Below are 18,485 nucleotides of genomic sequence, written 5' to 3'. Positions count from 1 at the left end.
TTGAAACATTTGGATAGATGGTTTGAAACTGTTCTAAATAAAGAGATTTTTGTGTAGTTACGTTCGAAATGTTTCCAACGTATGTGAAATAAGTTCAAACATGTTATAAGTTTCAATTCTAATTGTTTGAACACTTTAGAACTATTGTGACTTAGACATTCTTTTAATCAAAATAGTTCAAACATATTACAAATATTATACTAAAACCCTCTCGGTGACTTTGAATTGACTCAAATATGTTGTTTTTGGTCATTTCCTTCGTCTCCTGTCAAATCTTCATATGTATACTATGGAAAACTTCATTCTTCCCTGGGGTTGATCTTTTTTAATTCAATTTTGAACTGGGTTGATTATGCGCAAGAGTGTAATTTTCAGCGGATATTTTTCGACTGGTTTACATGGAAATGGCACGGAATATCCCATTCTTGCAAGGGGAGGATTCTTTAATTATTTTTCAATTTTGAGCTGGAATGATTATGAAAAAGTCCATTTTTTAGCAGAAGTGTATTTGTTAATCAATTAGTGGATATGGTTGTGGACTGGTCCGTATTGTGTTGAGGTGCTACTGGAAGACTCAATTTTGGACTGGGGTGATTCATTTTTTTAGTGCAAGTATTTTAGAATGGTCCATTGTTATTTTGGGAGAGTCCATTTTTTGCATGGCGAGGAGTATGGCTAAACATGCTGTATTTGCTCGCAAATGTTGCCTTTCTAGTGTGAATTTAGACAGCATGACCCCCACCAGGTTCACTTCTCATTGACATAAAGATCCTACAAAAATTACATTTTCCATTATCGTTGTAATAATTGTAATGTTATACCGCTACATCGTGTACAAATTTTCGTCATAATATTTTGACTACAAACGCAGCCGCCTCCCGCATTTACACGTTACATTAAATAGTAAACACACACACATCATCATCGAAGTTTTAAGGCCTAAGACAAATCCCTAGAAAACACCTGCTGGCCCCAGTCTTTTTTGGGGCGCCGACCGCTGCATAAAGGGGCAAAAAGTTTTCGATCTGACAACTAAAGATGAAAACGGAACAGTGTGATTTCGTCGCGCCGGCGCGGCAAGCTCTGTGCAACCGCATCGAAAGGTAAGTCAGTGCAGCCAGAACGCACAGCGTCCAATAAAGGTTTGTGAGATTCATGGAAATAAAAAGAAAATAAGAATATTAATTTTCATCAATAACTAGAGTATTCGTAAATGTTCATACACAAAAGCATCGTGTTTTAGAAAGGTCAGCGGTACGCCAAATCTGGGCCGTGCCAAATCCAAGATGGCGTCGGGACCAAGGAACAACATTTCTCGCCCGATGTTTTGCCCGCCACGAAATCATTTTTCGGCGGAATTGAGTAAGACACAGACACATTTTTGTTGAAACTACAAGAAATAGATATTAATTTCTGTGAAATCTGACTTTTTGGCACCATGCACTACGTATTCGTTTTGAAAATTGAGTTTAAACCGAACTGAGTTTGCGGTAAACTATAAGATTACGAGAGGAACAACAACATCAAAAAACAGTTGTCTTTACAATGTTTATAGGGGGAACGTTTTATCAAAACACTTCATGGAGGAATCGATGCTATAACATTGCTATTCCATATATTTTTGTCCTTATTTTTGTCCTTCAAGGTCTTGAAAACATTTCCGTGAAATCCGACAGCAAAATGATCCCATGTCACCACACGCTTGAAAATTAGGCGGCCGCCATGGGCAGGGATTGTGCTCTGTGTGGTCCCAATTCGTGGCGGTCGCGGTCGCGTTGGACAGGCAGCTTAATGCTTGTGCCTATGGGGAAAATTTTCGGGACCGAGAAAAAGCGGTCGCCATGGCCAGGTGGTCGCGTTGAAAAGGTGGTCGCCTAGGCAGGTTTGACTGTAATTATCAACATGTTCGCATCATTTTTTTTCACATTTCCATTTTTTTTCACATTTCCAGTGTTGATAAACCAAGGAAACGTAAGCTGCACAATGTCTCCTAGTTTGCAGTCACCAGCCAGAAACTCCTTTGTTTCATGTTTGAAGTCGCAGTCATACGATGTGAATATCGCCCTGCAGTGTTATGACATAGATTCAGCTTATGATGTAGAAAAATCACCCAAAACAGTGACCTTGTTTTAGTTTTTTGATTGGTCAGATTCTACAGTAGGCTCCTTTAACCAAAGTGGAGTTCTCAATGCCCAAGGTTCTGATGTGGAGGGATGCAGCAGTACTATAGTGATGCTGCAGGGAAGACAATACAGATTACATTATCAGCAGGACCATCAACAACACATCCTAAAGGTGTGGTGACTTCATTTCCAGGTACTGGACCTTTTGTCCCCCTGCCAAAGGGTTTGGATGAGAAAAGTGCCTGGCATGAAAGGCATTAATGGGCCTGCCAGGAACTCATGTTGGACAGGCTCGCTGGCATTTATTGACCCATCCATTCTCCTGCAGAACTGTGGGGAAGTGGGAAAGAAAAGTAAAAGCAGGACATACTAAAGTGGAGCTGGAATGTGATGGAAGACAGGCATGTATTGGGGAGCCAACTGAGACATGTGAATAAAACTGGCACTGTGGGGAGCACTGATGTCGCCATTGTCAAGCTGATTGAAGCAGGTCAAGTATTTGACTCCTGCTTTTGTCCTTTGCTAGAATGGTTCTTTCTTTGTCTCCAATCTGAGGAATAGCCCGAGAACTGCTTATCATAACACTGAGGCACTGTGTGGTCACAGCACAAAGAGAGCAGCAAGCCTTTTCAGATGGGCTGCTGTCAGGGAATATACCGGGGATGCACGCTTTTCGACGATCTCTACAACACTTTCAGGTGATGTACATACAAGGTGCAAAGGTTTTCAATACTGTAATATGTATTTCTTATACCATACGCCTGCCCTGGTTGCATGCACAAGTTTCTTCGAATTACAGTATCCTTCTGAAATATATCTGCCAAATGGAGTTTCGATCCTACTCTATCAAATGCATTGAGCTGTTTGATAGAATGTATTGGCTTTTTTCATGTTATCTACTGTATATGTTTTTGATATTCCTGGTTGTGCTCACACGTTTATTGACTTTGTGAGCTTACTGTGCTGTCATGTAAGTCTTAATCGAGATGTTGGGATGAAAGGTTGTTGGGTGGGGAGGGGGGCATCCAAGCATCCGCAGCTTTCCCTCAGTCAAAATACATGTACCTGGAAGATTAGGGAATAAGGGACATCAGAGAACTGTGATCAGCGAACTTGATGTCCCATTGATTGAAGTACATGTATGTAAGTCAGGGGAACTGCTAAGGAGGTAGTAAAATGAGTCATTCATGAAACACGTTTAATTTCCAATTGTTCATTTCACCATGACAAAAGAACCAAATTGTTTTAAGAAATTAAAGAAGTCACCATGGCCTGGCCTGCCCCAACTTTCCCACTTGTTACAATATATGTCAATCACTGTCCTTGTCTGATGTTTGTTTCTTGTATGTCTCTACCCACATGTACTTGGAAGTAGCCTTCGGGCACCAACTTGCCAAAATATAAACTGAACTTTGGTATGTCCAAGTTTTTCGCCCCACCTTGCAGGGTATTGATGGCAGTCATGATTAACCGTGAAGTTTAGGATTGGACATGGGGGCCTGCTGTTGACCTGTGTTGACCTGTACAGTTGAAGGTCAGGACTGACTGACAGGATACCTATAAGGTGCATCAGATGATTAGCTCAAGGGACATCCCTTTCTTTTCAATATCCCTACAATTTGTCTTGGGGTTTTATGCATCTTGCTATGAGATTGATATTGTTACTTGTGATTACTTGTGGTTTTGGACAGATGGTTTTGTGAAGGGTATATTCCTGTAGGTATAGAGTCAATTCTTGTTCCTATCATGTAATTACATTCATTGTGGATCCATGGATGAACCTTTAGCTTACTGATGAAATTGTGAAAATAAGGAAGAAGTCTAATGACAACAAGTGATATCAATTTTAGATACATGTAGATGAATGAATGAATGAATGGTTTATCATCAATATGATCATTTATGAAAAGTACATTGCAGCCACAGGCTAAATTGCATACTTTTTTAATGCAATACTTAAAAAAAACAATGTGTTGATAAAAGCAGTTTTCAAGTTAACCATATGCATATTATTATTTTTAAATCACAAGTAGTGCTAACTTAAAACAGGTAGGCTTTAGAGCAGATACACCTTGGTTTGAAACAAAGACTGCTGTGCTGGAGTGGCCTCTGCCAGGCCCCCATCCTATCGCTGGCAAAATAGTAGAAATCGGCCGAGGTACTCCGCTATACAGGGTAGTCCGCTATACAGTGAAGCTCCATTATCATCCATCGATAATGGAGCTTCACTGTATAGCGGAGTACCTCGGCCGATTTCTACTATTTTACCAGCGACAGGACGGGGGCCTGGTAGAGGCTAGTACATGACTTTTGCAGTGCTTCTAATCAAGCATTCAAGGATTATCACCATTATTTAGGATAGTAAAGAATGTATGATGTTATGAAACAAGTCTGATAAAGTCTGATGAATGTTCAGCTTATCATACTACTATACACTAGGAAAGTCACATGTGAGGACAGAGGTGAAGGGTAGAAACTTTCATGGACTGAAGCTGGTGCCTTATCAACTGGAGGAATCTGAATCCAGGGATTCCATGTTAAAGGCATTTACTAAATATGGGGATAACTCAGGGAAAGTGGAAAGAGAGTGTTTTGATTAGCCTACTGATGTAATCATCACTTTAAGTCCCATCTAAACAGTGGCAGATGGACCCTATTTGTCCATGCCCCTGCTAACCACAACATGACCAGCAGGGGGACCTACCCCCCTGGGGTGTCACTCTCTGGGGGAATGGAGATATCAGGATGTGTCAAAGGTCAGGTAGAGTACATCAGCTATGTTGGAGGACAGGGGGCTGTGCCTGCATGTGGTTGCAGACCACAGTATTTTGCCTATGGGGGTGTACATAGTTAAGGATCCCAAAGTGAGAAGCTTCGACGCTTGAAAATTTATAGTAAGGTGCACAATTAGGGTCTCAAATTTTAATATGTTTGACTTCAAGGTTCAATCTACAACATATGTGAAGAAATCATTTTAATTTGCCGGCTCGTTCCCTTTTAAAAGCAACTTTGGTATGACCCCCAGCGGAGGTCAACGTACTGCAGGCGAATTACAGTAGTCGGGCGCTAACAATATTCAGGCGCGAATCCACGCCGACCGAACAAACATCGTAATCCAACTCGTACAGTCTCAAAACTGACGTATTCCTCTACCATTCACCACAGTTTCAGCCTCGCTAACGTGCACAGAAGATAAACTACGGCCTTTTCAAGCAATGCGACGCACTACTTCATACCCGAACTACTATTGTCCACGGGGGTCGCCCACTAATACTGTGTTCTGCGACCTTAAGAAAAATTGAATGTAATTTCTTTTAATTTGTGTAAGAGAACAACTATTACTGAACATGTGTGCCGAATATCTTCTTGTTCCAATGAAGTTTCGCTCAGATATTTCGAATTTTGTACTTTGCTACTTCCTTGTCACTTAGGCCCTGTCCTTGGTGCTAGCATGTACCATGCAGAACTACATTGAAGTTATCAATTAAAGCATTTTCAATACAAAACCTATGCCCTGCTTTGTTGGTACCGTTCTTGGAATCTTTAGCTGCGTTCATTTCGAGACTGTCTATATCCGACATCACCGGGAGGGGGATAGCGGGGGAGTGAGGGTGTGTTAAGGTCTAAAGTTTGAGCAAGAGAGGTCGCAGATAGCTGGAGATAGAGAAAGACTGCATCCCGACTGCAAACAGCGCAAAGTTTTTCAAACTATAGAGTCTGAAACCGATCAGTTCGCTTACGAGTTTAGATTTAATCAAGGTGTCGCAAAAGTGCGTAATGTCAGCCAGCCAGGAAGATGCGGTTTTTATAATTGACGTAGATGTATGAAATGTGTCTTTAGCTTTGATCTCTTATTGTGTCTTTAGCTTTGATCTCTTATTATGGTTCCGTGCCTATTTTTTAGGACTATTCACGTCGAGACGAAAAATGATACAATTGAGTCATTGGAATGACAATAAATACAATAATACAATTGAAGACGGGGGGGAGGGGGGGGTAGTAGTTCGCACCCCCGTTCTAAACCGCGGTCACGCTTTGAAGTACAAGAAAAGTGCTGGCTTAGCCCAGCCATTATTCCCAGACGCTTCTCACCGCCAGAGTTGTTTAACCATGGGTCGACTAGCCGGCAGTAAAGCTTTGAAAAGTCGTATGCTTCGCCGCAACAACTTTCAAGTTGGAAACATCCCTTGGAACAAAGGTTCAGCAGCGGAGAATGGACGTTCTGTGACGGAAGACCCTGTCGCGTCATGTAGCAGCGGCTCGCCTGGCGTGGGGCACGGAGGAGCACAGATACAGCTGACAAACACCGCGCCCATCATCGATTTGAAAAAGAGACTGGATAAGGACACGTACCAGATGCTCTACAGGCCCGGAGACCACGTCATCCTTCCGTGGCTTCGCAGTATCAAGAAGAAAGGCTACAAAGAGCGGCGGTCTTACATCAGAAACCAGGTGAGGGGAAACAGAATCGTAGACATGCAGAAGATGGAGGAACTTATGAATCTGTTCAACGCCGGACATCGGAAAGCTAACGGCAGACGTGTGTGTAAAGGAGACTGTAAGTTTTCGAGTAAACTGGAAAAGAAGATTGGGTTTGGATGTAAGGAGGCACTTCTCTGCAAAGCGTGCGGCTACAAGACTACACCCGCAGAGCTGTTCCAGAGAGCCGACACGCGTCGGCCGGGGACCCGCGGCCCGCTCCCCGTCAAACTCAACATCCAGGCCGTCACTCCAGGGGCCAAGGACAGGTACGGTTGTACCGCTATCAAACCTTTATTCGCTTCAATGAACATTCAAGGGCCTAGCCGAACAACACTGCAGAAGAAACTCAATGTGGCGAGTAAGGCATACGTGGAGCTAAATGAGAAGCAAATGGAAGCGAACTGTAAGACGCTGGCTGAAGTGAAGCGGCTTCGACTAGATGCGGGACTGAAAGAAAGGCGGACAGTCACAGTGGAAAGTGACGTGGCGTACAACAACCCACCGAAAGGAAGGTCCATGGCACAGCCGGGAACACAGGCGGAATGTCCGTTTTTCGAGGCGGAGACCGGCAAGAAGATGCTGGTGTCCGTTAGTACGGCGAGTCAACATTGTAAAAAATGCGAGGATCTAGAGAGACAGGGGCTTCCATCCGGCCCCGGTACCCACGACGACTGTACCCGAACTTTCGACACAAACAAAAAGTTGGGTGGCAGCGAACGCGTAATGGCGAAACAGAACACGGAGAAGCTTTTGAAACATGGATTGGAAGTGGGGATTATGGAGTCGGACAACGACGCACAAATCATCGGAGGAACAAACGACGCCCTTCGTGAAGCCGGTCTGGAACCTGCAGAAAAGCAGGATTGTATGCAACACAATCAGAGAAACCACAGTCGTCGGACGTACAACTTGTACCTTGAAGTGTTCGAAGGTGGAAACAATAGGAAAGTACAGAGACAGGAAGCAAGTCGGCAGGTGGGCCGCTATCTAGTGAAGAAGTGCACCAGCGCCCTGTATAATGCGGGGAAACTCCACGGTGACAACGACGCAGGCTTCCTCGACGAAATCGAGCAATTTCGCAACACTCTAGTCAACTGCATATCAGGGGAACATTCTAGCTGCAGCTTAGAAATGGCAACGTGTCCCGAGCACACCCCAGAAGGCCGCCACCGTCGCCGCGCCCCAGAAATCCCAGGAGGAGGGAATTTGGCACTGACCGAAGCCGACCGCAAGGCTCTGCAGGCCTTCATAGACTACAGACTCGGCCCAGAGACTGCTAAAAGACAGAGAATGCTGCTTACAACGAACAAGAGCGAGGCCTTTCACAATAGAGTCCTGAAGGCCGTCCCCAAGGCAATGACCTTCAAAAAGAACTATAACGGTCGGGTTCACGCGGCCGCTCTTGGAGACTCCGTCGGGTCCGGGGCCGCCATACGCCGCGCCAACGAATTCTTGGGCGCGTCGCATTCCCAAGGAAGCCCGGGGACGGCTGCGCTTGAAGCAATCGACAGAGAAGAGGCCTACCATCGACAAAGGAGAAAGACTTGGACATACAGACTGAGACGCTACCATCTGCGACAGGCTAAAGCAGAAAAGAGAGACAAGAAAGGAGACTCGGGTTATAGCACGGACTCTGTACATGCTGCTATGTCTAGTCTGGACCATCCTTATTCGAAGAAATAGGTGAACTGTAGAGCTAGTAAAACACATCCCCCTGCTCGGGGACATGTGGAAGACGTTAGATTTGGGGGGGGGGGGGGGGGGGGGTTGTACGGAGAGCGGTGTGGGTGGTGGTGTGGGATGTGGGTCGAAACTTAGTGTAGAACGCAGTTTCTGTAGACACCATGAGTGTAGCAATGTCCACTGTTAACACAAGTCCTTCGCTCATTGTTGATGTAAGCAGGCTCCAGGGATAGATGATCTTCCGCTAGACAATTTCTTGTGTGACAGATATGTGATACATGCCGATCGTCAATAAATCCGTTGTACAGATAATATGCCACTCTGTGTAGACGTGCGTCTTTACATTTCGCTCCCACTTGAATGCTGATTCTGCCATAGCCATCATCATCCAACCTTCCGTTCCACAAAACACAACCTCTGTCACCTCTAGACACCCCTGCGTCGATTCTCTGTTTCAGAGATGACTTATACCCCTCGTTCCATGTGGCAAAGTCGGCCATTTCGATCAAAAACAATACATGTGTTTTGGGTTAAGGTTGCAGACCACAGTATTTTGCCTATGGGGGTGTACATAGTTAAGGATCCCAAAGTGAGAAGCTTCGACGCTTGAAAATTTATAGTAAGGTGCACAATTAGGGTCTCAAATTTTAATATGTTTGACTTCAAGGTTCAATCTACAACATATGTGAAGAAATCATTTTAATTTGCCGGCTCGTTCCCTTTTAAAAGCAACTTTGGTATGACCCCCAGCGGAGGTCAACGTACTGCAGGCGAATTACAGTAGTCGGGCGCTAACAATATTCAGGCGCGAATCCACGCCGACCGAACAAACATCGTAATCCAACTCGTACAGTCTCAAAACTGACGTATTCCTCTACCATTCACCACAGTTTCAGCCTCGCTAACGTGCACAGAAGATAAACTACGGCCTTTTCAAGCAATGCGACGCACTACTTCATACCCGAACTACTATTGTCCACGGGGGTCGCCCACTAATACTGTGTTCTGCGACCTTAAGAAAAATTGAATGTAATTTCTTTTAATTTGTGTAAGAGAACAACTATTACTGAACATGTGTGCCGAATATCTTCTTGTTCCAATGAAGTTTCGCTCAGATATTTCGAATTTTGTACTTTGCTACTTCCTTGTCACTTAGGCCCTGTCCTTGGTGCTAGCATGTACCATGCAGAACTACATTGAAGTTATCAATTAAAGCATTTTCAATACAAAACCTATGCCCTGCTTTGTTGGTACCGTTCTTGGAATCTTTAGCTGCGTTCATTTCGAGACTGTCTATATCCGACATCACCGGGAGGGGGATAGCGGGGGAGTGAGGGTGTGTTAAGGTCTAAAGTTTGAGCAAGAGAGGTCGCAGATAGCTGGAGATAGAGAAAGACTGCATCCCGACTGCAAACAGCGCAAAGTTTTTCAAACTATAGAGTCTGAAACCGATCAGTTCGCTTACGAGTTTAGATTTAATCAAGGTGTCGCAAAAGTGCGTAATGTCAGCCAGCCAGGAAGATGCGGTTTTTATAATTGACGTAGATGTATGAAATGTGTCTTTAGCTTTGATCTCTTATTGTGTCTTTAGCTTTGATCTCTTATTATGGTTCCGTGCCTATTTTTTAGGACTATTCACGTCGAGACGAAAAATGATACAATTGAGTCATTGGAATGACAATAAATACAATAATACAATTGAAGACGGGGGGGAGGGGGGGGTAGTAGTTCGCACCCCCGTTCTAAACCGCGGTCACGCTTTGAAGTACAAGAAAAGTGCTGGCTTAGCCCAGCCATTATTCCCAGACGCTTCTCACCGCCAGAGTTGTTTAACCATGGGTCGACTAGCCGGCAGTAAAGCTTTGAAAAGTCGTATGCTTCGCCGCAACAACTTTCAAGTTGGAAACATCCCTTGGAACAAAGGTTCAGCAGCGGAGAATGGACGTTCTGTGACGGAAGACCCTGTCGCGTCATGTAGCAGCGGCTCGCCTGGCGTGGGGCACGGAGGAGCACAGATACAGCTGACAAACACCGCGCCCATCATCGATTTGAAAAAGAGACTGGATAAGGACACGTACCAGATGCTCTACAGGCCCGGAGACCACGTCATCCTTCCGTGGCTTCGCAGTATCAAGAAGAAAGGCTACAAAGAGCGGCGGTCTTACATCAGAAACCAGGTGAGGGGAAACAGAATCGTAGACATGCAGAAGATGGAGGAACTTATGAATCTGTTCAACGCCGGACATCGGAAAGCTAACGGCAGACGTGTGTGTAAAGGAGACTGTAAGTTTTCGAGTAAACTGGAAAAGAAGATTGGGTTTGGATGTAAGGAGGCACTTCTCTGCAAAGCGTGCGGCTACAAGACTACACCCGCAGAGCTGTTCCAGAGAGCCGACACGCGTCGGCCGGGGACCCGCGGCCCGCTCCCCGTCAAACTCAACATCCATAAATGTCATGGCTTCAAGTTGTACATGTCTTCACACTACTCCTCATACTCATAGTGTTATGTGCTTTTGGGACAAAACAATGCCAAATTGTATCCATAAAATCTGAAGTCTGCTTACCACTTTACAGCTGTTTCTGCAGTATTATGATGTTCGAAGGCTTTGTTGATCAAAGATACATTGTATTTTTATTTCATTTTAAGGGGAGTTGCAGAAATACTCAGACATTTGGGCAACCGAGACTCTTTGACGTATGTATGGAAGATTAGAAAATGAGAAATGACTTAGCTTTCAGCTAGTTCAACCACTAAATCACTCCCAGTACCCTCCGGCCTATGGAAATCAATATGTTTGCCACCGTTATGAAGTCACAAGTTCATTACTGTGATTAACGAGCAGCATTATAATGCATGTATGGAGGGACTTTGCCCTCCCCACAGCAGGCTATAAGAGCTGTTTTGATACTCCACTGTGGACTTAGCAGCACTCCTACTGCTGAGGTGTTTGTTAGTGTGATTATGGAGTGTGTGCATGTGTGTGTACACATTTCGTAAGTCCCCTGTGAAGCACATAAGCACCAAAGAGCAGACGGGACTGTTTTCAGGGTTCTTTAAAGACAAGAAGTTGGCTCTTAGGATTTTTGGAGCGGTGTGGCCATGGAACTACAAGATCAAACGTTTCGACAAGATGTTCTTGATTCTCCACGGATTTGTGAATCTTGAGGTAATTGTACAGAATCATATGCAAGCCCCTAGGAGAACATTCTGCACACAAAGCTGTAAAAGGGACATGAGTCACACCATTTACTTCTAAATTATCACATGTTTGGCATGTAGCTACCTTTGGTGGAGGGTAATGGATTTGGTAGGTTCAAACGTTAATCTTGGGTCAAGGTTGCATGTAAAGTGATGTTTGTGTTGGACCACTTCTGCACTGTTTTGACTTACTGTGACAATGCTGTCAGGTTGCTCATGGAAGTAAGTTTTAAATGTAGGCTTTTCTGGTTAGTGTTCACTAGAATTCACATTGTCCATTTTCCACTGGTACTGTGATAGTGATAGTGTTGTTTTTTAATCATCCAGTACAAGGTAGGTTTTCACTACATGATTGACTCTAGGAAATACTCTGAATGGTTTAAAAGACTGAGCAGTGTGGCAAAATCTCAGATAATGGCACATGAGGTTGGGAGGTGAATGGTTGCAGTGTTTTGCAGCTCTCTGTACAGACATTACAAAGGAGGTTTTGTTTCTGTGGCCACTTGCCACTGTTGTTAGAATGGACATGGACAGATGTCTGCTGCAGTTAAAGAGCCATCAGTCAAGTAGGGTGAGGGATACTAGATCTAGAGGGATTGGAGGAAAAAGGGCTACACACCACAGTCAGGGAAGGGCCCTGCAAGGGTTTCCCCCCTAACAGAAACATCAAGACTCGTTGACTGGCCTTGTGGTAGACTGAGGTAAGTAAACAGGGTTGTGCAGGCTCCTGCATTATCTCTTGCCCTAGAGGTGTAATTATGTGTGAGACAGGGATAGTATTAGTCTGGTTACAAATAGCAGCACAATAGAGCAACATGTTGGTACAGGGCATGGTGGCTGGAGGTGAGCCATGACTCATTTTCTCCCTTAGGTTTGCTAAAAGCATTTGAAAATGTTAGGTTTTAGATCAGTTTCATTCCAAATTATGATTCGGCAATGGCCTTCAGGTTTGTATCCTAATGCAATTATAATACAAACAGTAATGTGAAATGTACCTCATGTTTTTCAGCATTTTGCCATGATAAAAGAAGTATATCTTTGTTCTATGTTTTTGTATTTTATTGGAATTGCAACAGTGCAATATACGTGAGACACAGGCATCCATTTTCATCCACTTATCCATTTTCATGTACTTTGTCAGTTGTGTGTTGTTTCTGTACTCCAGGAAGATTAGCTTGCTTGTTACTTGTATGATAGCTGTATGATAGGAAATAAAGTATCCAAAGTATCCAACACAATCTATGTGCAGTTGATTTGGGAATTATCAATAATAATAATTGTATTTGCAAGTTCTTGCCCGAGGGCTAATTGCAACATGAAACAATACATAGCAAGGGTATACCGTGCAGATAATGCGAGTTAACGATGTTGACTAGTAGAACACATGGCTATTCTAAAAACTACTACGGAATACAATCTACGCTTTTTGGGTTTGACTTCTTTTTTGGAAGCAGTGGAAGACGAAGTGTCCCACTTTTTTTATAATGAGTGGGTTTTGGGTGGTTAACAATGTTTTATTTTCGTCAGTAAACGTTTGGAAATTGTGGTAAGTTTTGGAGGCCTCTTTAAAAAGCTCTTTTCTTTCCCGATCATTGAAGGGGCAGTTTGAGATAAAATGTATTTCGTCTTCCACCGCTTTTGACATACAGTAGTTACATAATCTTTCCCCCACAGGTAACTTTTTGTACCGCCCTTTCTCAATTTCAAGAGGGTGGGCGCTAATTCTGATTTTGCTTATTGCCGATCTTAGCTCAAAGTTATCTAGTGACAGTAAATAACAATAACATATCAATATAATCATATCAATAACATGATTCAGATTGTCATATCAGGAATTTCTCCAGCTTTGAATTTTTTTCCACTTATTATTAGGGAGCCCATGTTGTTGATTTTCGTTTTACAAAAATACATTTTCATCAATTACATGTCAGGAAGTTCAGATTTTTTGGATGGACAAGTTGAAATTTTTGTCAGTCCCAACAAGCAAGTTTCTGTCCTGAGACAGAGGGACAGGTCCCTGGTGACAGTCCTATCATATCATTTCTTGCTGTGAAGTAATCATTGTGGTGTTGCGTTCCTATATACAATGTATATGGTAACTTTGAAATTAAACAACTGGATGTGAAAGTCAATCTCATTGCTATGAAAATAGTTTTTCCATCATCTATATCCCAAAATAGGATAGCTATGACATTCCAGTTCTATGTATAACGTACCAGATGAATTAACAATGGAAACTATCAGATCAAGTTACATGGGAACATGTTGTGCAAAAATTGCTATAAATACCACCTGTCACTTATAGATTGATGGTAATAGTTCCTGGATGGTTAAAGTCACGAAGGAATGCCTAATTGTTTAAACAGGTGGGTTTGGGCTTACCTAAATATTCACCAACCTCGCCTAAAAGATTAGCATTATTAATGGTGTATCAAATATGATATGATAACATGCACCATCATTGGATATGGGAGATTCTTAATACACAACCAGGTATTCTCACCTGCTAACGTTTCGGTGTCTGTCAGACACCTTCTTCAGAGCTTCTGACTGGAGTACTGCTTCTCACCGCTATAAATAGCCGATGTAGGTGAGAATACCTGGTTGTGTATTAAGAATCTCCCATATCCTATATTCTACCAACCTGATGAAATTATTTTCGGATGCACCATCATTAGTTATGCAGAAAGTCATGAAACTGACAGAATTGCTTCTGTCTGTAATTATTTTCTTCAACTACTGGGAGTTACTGTAAAGTTTCAGTTTGCAGTGATTTAATTTCCTGGTAGGGAGGAAACTGAGTGTTCATTTTTTTAGGTTCACAGTTGATTAACTTGATACAAGGGGATAGGCAGGCGCCTAGGCAGAAGACAAGCCTTTTGCACGGTTGTTTTAAGTTAACGGGGAAGATATTGCCACAAAAACTGCAAACATTAAACCACAACAAAAATTTCAACATTTACAGTACCTGTCAAACTAAACCTGGGGAATGATGGGTATCCTCTTCTCCATACCTCCTCCTGTCTAATGAGACCCCGAGGGACGTGGTTATCAGAGGGTTCCCCCTGTCTGCCTCGCCTGGGGTCTGAGGTTGGAGACATATAAGAATTGTTAGAACATCTTTTCAGTAACAGATAATGCTAGAGGTTGTCAACACTGTCCGCTGATAGTGCTTGTGTTTTTCATCATTTAAATTGCATTTCGAGATCTTTGGTTACATGAATGTTGTCTCCAGTATTCCCCATAGTTAATTACCTGATAGTAAACCCAACACACTTAACGATAAGAGTTGACTCGGTGTGCTTGTCCAAAAATTGTGAGCTGTAGCAAAGCCACATTCCACTACCACTATCTACTGGAAAAAGCATCATGCTTTATCTCAATTGAGGATGACTGCTTCACCCTACTTTAAAAATACTGTAGATTGTGATAGATATTCGCAGTGGTTTTATGTATGATGTTTATTCCCCTCCTATTGCAATACCAGGAGTTCCACTGCAGCACCAAAGAAGGTCACCAGGAGGTCCATAATCGACCTTCACCTTTGCCTTCCCAAATTCTTAAAGTTAAATCAATTTGTGTAAACATTTAATCTAAAATGTTATATCACTTGTTAAACAGTGGGTATTGTTATCAGTCAGTAATGTAGATATGATACAGAAGCTAAGCAGAGGTCAAATCGACCAAACCCTTTTTTTTGTCCTGAAATGCGGTTTGAAAGGTCAGGTACATTACCACAATCGTTCTGGGAGTTTGCTACAGTAAAGTTGGCATTCTACTCAGCTTACTGGGATCAACATTGCCAAACTTACGCTCAAGTGTGCAAATAGACCAAAGGGCTGTGCTGCACTTGACCTTTATCAGGCATTATCCAAATGGGAAACTTGGAAGCAGCCCAAAGCTGCTGTAGAGGGATGTAGAAATGGTTTCACCGAAATCTGAGCACTGTTAAAAGTACTGCTACTACTCAGTATCAGGCCCTTACTCTAAACTAGGTGACTTGGTAACTCAACAATGTTTATATGAAACTAGTGAAATTTTGTAGGGCATTTTTCATTGACTGCAGTGTTTGACACCAGAAGGGCATTTTGACATCTTTAGACTTTAGAAGTGTCTAGGGGTGCCAACAATGCTTTAGATTTTCAAGAAAACGTTCACAAGTTGTATGAAAATGATGTATGTAATGTTGGTTAACATAAAATCGCCATTTTTCCGATAATGGTTGATTGAAATCAATCTGGCAGAACAATATACCATCCTTTTTCTGTTATTTTGTCAGTATCATGTATTACCTTTGCACTGATGCTATATATGTTAGATTTTCTCTCTAGTTGTGCTGACACCATAATATTTCGACTTAAAACTACCGTCCGCAGCACGCAGAATCACAGTGCTCTTGGACAGGTGCGAACATTATTCCGGGAGAAAAGATTCGTCATTAATATATGCCGCTAATATTAGTAATAAGCTTTTATACAGCAGCTGCTGTGCCCATCTTGACTTGAAGAGAGTGCCAATGTCATATAAACGTGACCAAAGAAAAATAAATACACGACAAAACGGTCGTACCGCACACACCAGGCCTTCGGTAACAACCCGTTTGTTGAGTCGATAGAGCGTCACTCAAAGTAGACATCCACCGTCATGGCAACGTGTACATTATTCATGGAAAGTTAGCTGGATGCCGTAGCAATGGTAATACTACAGTACTATGTCCATGTGTTCCTTGTTGTGTTAGGAGCAAACTTTGAGGAAAATATCGTCCTCAGTCCACTATCACGCGCAACATTTAGACCAAAAGGTGTTCCTCACAAACCTTTGTAGTCTGCTTGACAACAGGATTCTGGGTAATAATATGGTGGCGGGAAAATACACATGCCATAGGTTGTAGCAACAAAGAGGATGATTGATCACACTTAGAATCCAGTTGCAGGTTAGAAAAAGAGATTGTAATAAGTTGTCTTGTAAATAATTGTGTTGAGCAGGAAGCGGATGTGACATTTGTCTTATAAACCAGCGAACAACCGCGTAGTGTGATTCTCCCACGAAGCCCCCAGACTCTGTCAATAAGGGACGGAGAGTTTTTGACGTCGCCAACTTCTAATGCATGGTTATCAAAGCTTTTCAGCCAGTGTTCTGAATACGTTAGTCTATCCGGTTTGCATTGCTGGTGTTATAACTGATTTTGCATCTAGCACATATCCCTAAAATACCCCGTTTCTAAAAATGGCGAATTTAATTACCCTGCGAATTTATGTTAACCAACGTTGCAGTATTATGTGGTGACAATGAATTGCCAAAATAATTACTCAAGAAACTGGATAAAATTTTGAAACAGTCAAAACTCAGTTTCCAAAATTTATCCAGTTGCTTGAGTAACTATTTTTGGCGTGTCTTATTACCTGGATGCCTAACCTTCATCAACGTGAAAATCAGTTGGTTTATTTATTTATTTATACAAAAGAATTAGTAGCTTTCCATTTCTAGAATAAAGAAAATAATCTTATTGAAGGGTGGTTCCATTTTGAAATATCAGGAGGGAAAGTCAGGAACATTTTTGACCCTGTTCACACTAAAAAAATATATCCAGATAGATCGTCCTGATCCAGTTCCGATGCCCCGATCCGGATCAATTTTTGAAGTGTGAACGCTCCCAAGCTGCTTAGATTTCCTTGGATTCCCCCTGATCCGGATCCTTTGCAATCCACCTTCGGAAGGTAGTTCAGGCGGATTGTTTCTGATCCTTTTCGCCAGAATCGTGCAGTGTGAATGCAAACTGACATGCAAGCAGCTTGTTTCAGGGGTCTGAGGTCATACATCCGGGTACTTGGGGTCATAGTTTGTATCACGGGAGAAACCCAACCCATGCCACACTGTCAGATTGTCATTTTTACATATACTGTTAGTACTATCTAATACTAATAATGCCCAGCAAGACGGCAAATTTGACAAGGGTTTCGACACCATAGATTGTACATACAGTTACAGCGGACCTAAGCGGGTGCTGCGCAATATTATTGTACCCACAACTTGTCACAAATGTACATTAAATCACAAAATTAAGTTTTGGAGTAAATATGTTTTACTTTGTGAAAATCATCCTACCGATGCAAGAAACTGACTGGTTTACTTTAGCAATATTTACCAATGAAAATAACGTGTCGTTTTGGTTCTCTTCTTGTGTGGGAATTTAAGTCCAAACACTTCCAGCATAAACTTCCTGTTTTGATATCCCGTGTTCCGGACATGCTATGGAACTTATTTTTGAATGGTAGATGGATCTTTGGGCAGAGAGTAAGCGGTGTGGGTTTGGGCCCCCTAGTGGCTTTTTTGGAACTGCAGGAGCAGGTTTTGCGTCTGACTTTGAAAGGGAATAACTCAAGAAGGGCTTGATGGATGGTAATGATTTTTGGTAGGTAGATAGCTTGAGTGATGATGTCCACGATTACTCACTACTTATGCAAATCAGTATCTAATTTGCATAATTAATGAGGAAAGTTTATACATCCGCCAAATTCCATGATAGGACTCTGAAACATGTGACATATGTAACTCAGGAAGAGAGAAGTATTAATTGATATGAACTATGCAAATGAATACCTCATTTGCATAATTAATGAGAAAAGACTTTAACAAGATGGCCTCGATGGATGGTCATCATTTTTGGTATGTGGATAGCTTGTGTGATGCTTAGTATGATTGGACAATAATTATGCAAATCAGATTCCAATTTGCATAATTAATGAGGCAACTTAAGAAATCCGCTTTGTTCCATGATAACACTGGCAAATGACAGCAATTTCATACATTTAATACTTTTTTTGTGGCATCGGGAAGTTATGTGAATGTGAACATCGTTGAATCAAATTATCTTAATAAGGGCCTCTGTAGCATAATTGATATTAAATATTAGCATAACCTTCTTTGTTAAGCTCATGATTTGTTAAGCTGATACTTTGGACATGTTATGTTTTAAGACAATCAACTGGTATGATTTA

The 18,485-nt window shown here is 42.3% G+C and overlaps 1 protein-coding gene across 3 annotated transcripts in view; it reads left to right on the top strand.

The window, feature by feature from the left end:
• The window catches only part of LOC136448117 (bifunctional heparan sulfate N-deacetylase/N-sulfotransferase 1-like), a 117,893-nt gene that overhangs the window by 54,968 nt on the left and 44,440 nt on the right, over window positions 1-18,485 (top strand). Inside the window, exon 1 of one of the 3 annotated variants that reach the window (XM_066447263.1) lies at window positions 2,742-2,821. The exons of the other annotated variants lie outside the window; for them this stretch is intronic. The gene's annotated coding sequence lies outside the window, so the exon portion shown is untranslated. Of the gene's footprint in view, window positions 1-2,741; window positions 2,822-18,485 lie in introns of those variants that run through there. 3 annotated transcript variants of the gene reach the window in all.

The sequence above is a fragment of the Branchiostoma lanceolatum genome, chromosome 14 (assembly GCF_035083965.1).
Source record: "Branchiostoma lanceolatum isolate klBraLanc5 chromosome 14, klBraLanc5.hap2, whole genome shotgun sequence".
Taxonomy (NCBI): Eukaryota; Metazoa; Chordata; class Leptocardii; order Amphioxiformes; family Branchiostomatidae; genus Branchiostoma; species Branchiostoma lanceolatum.
This window is presented reverse-complemented; position numbering and strand designations above follow the sequence as displayed.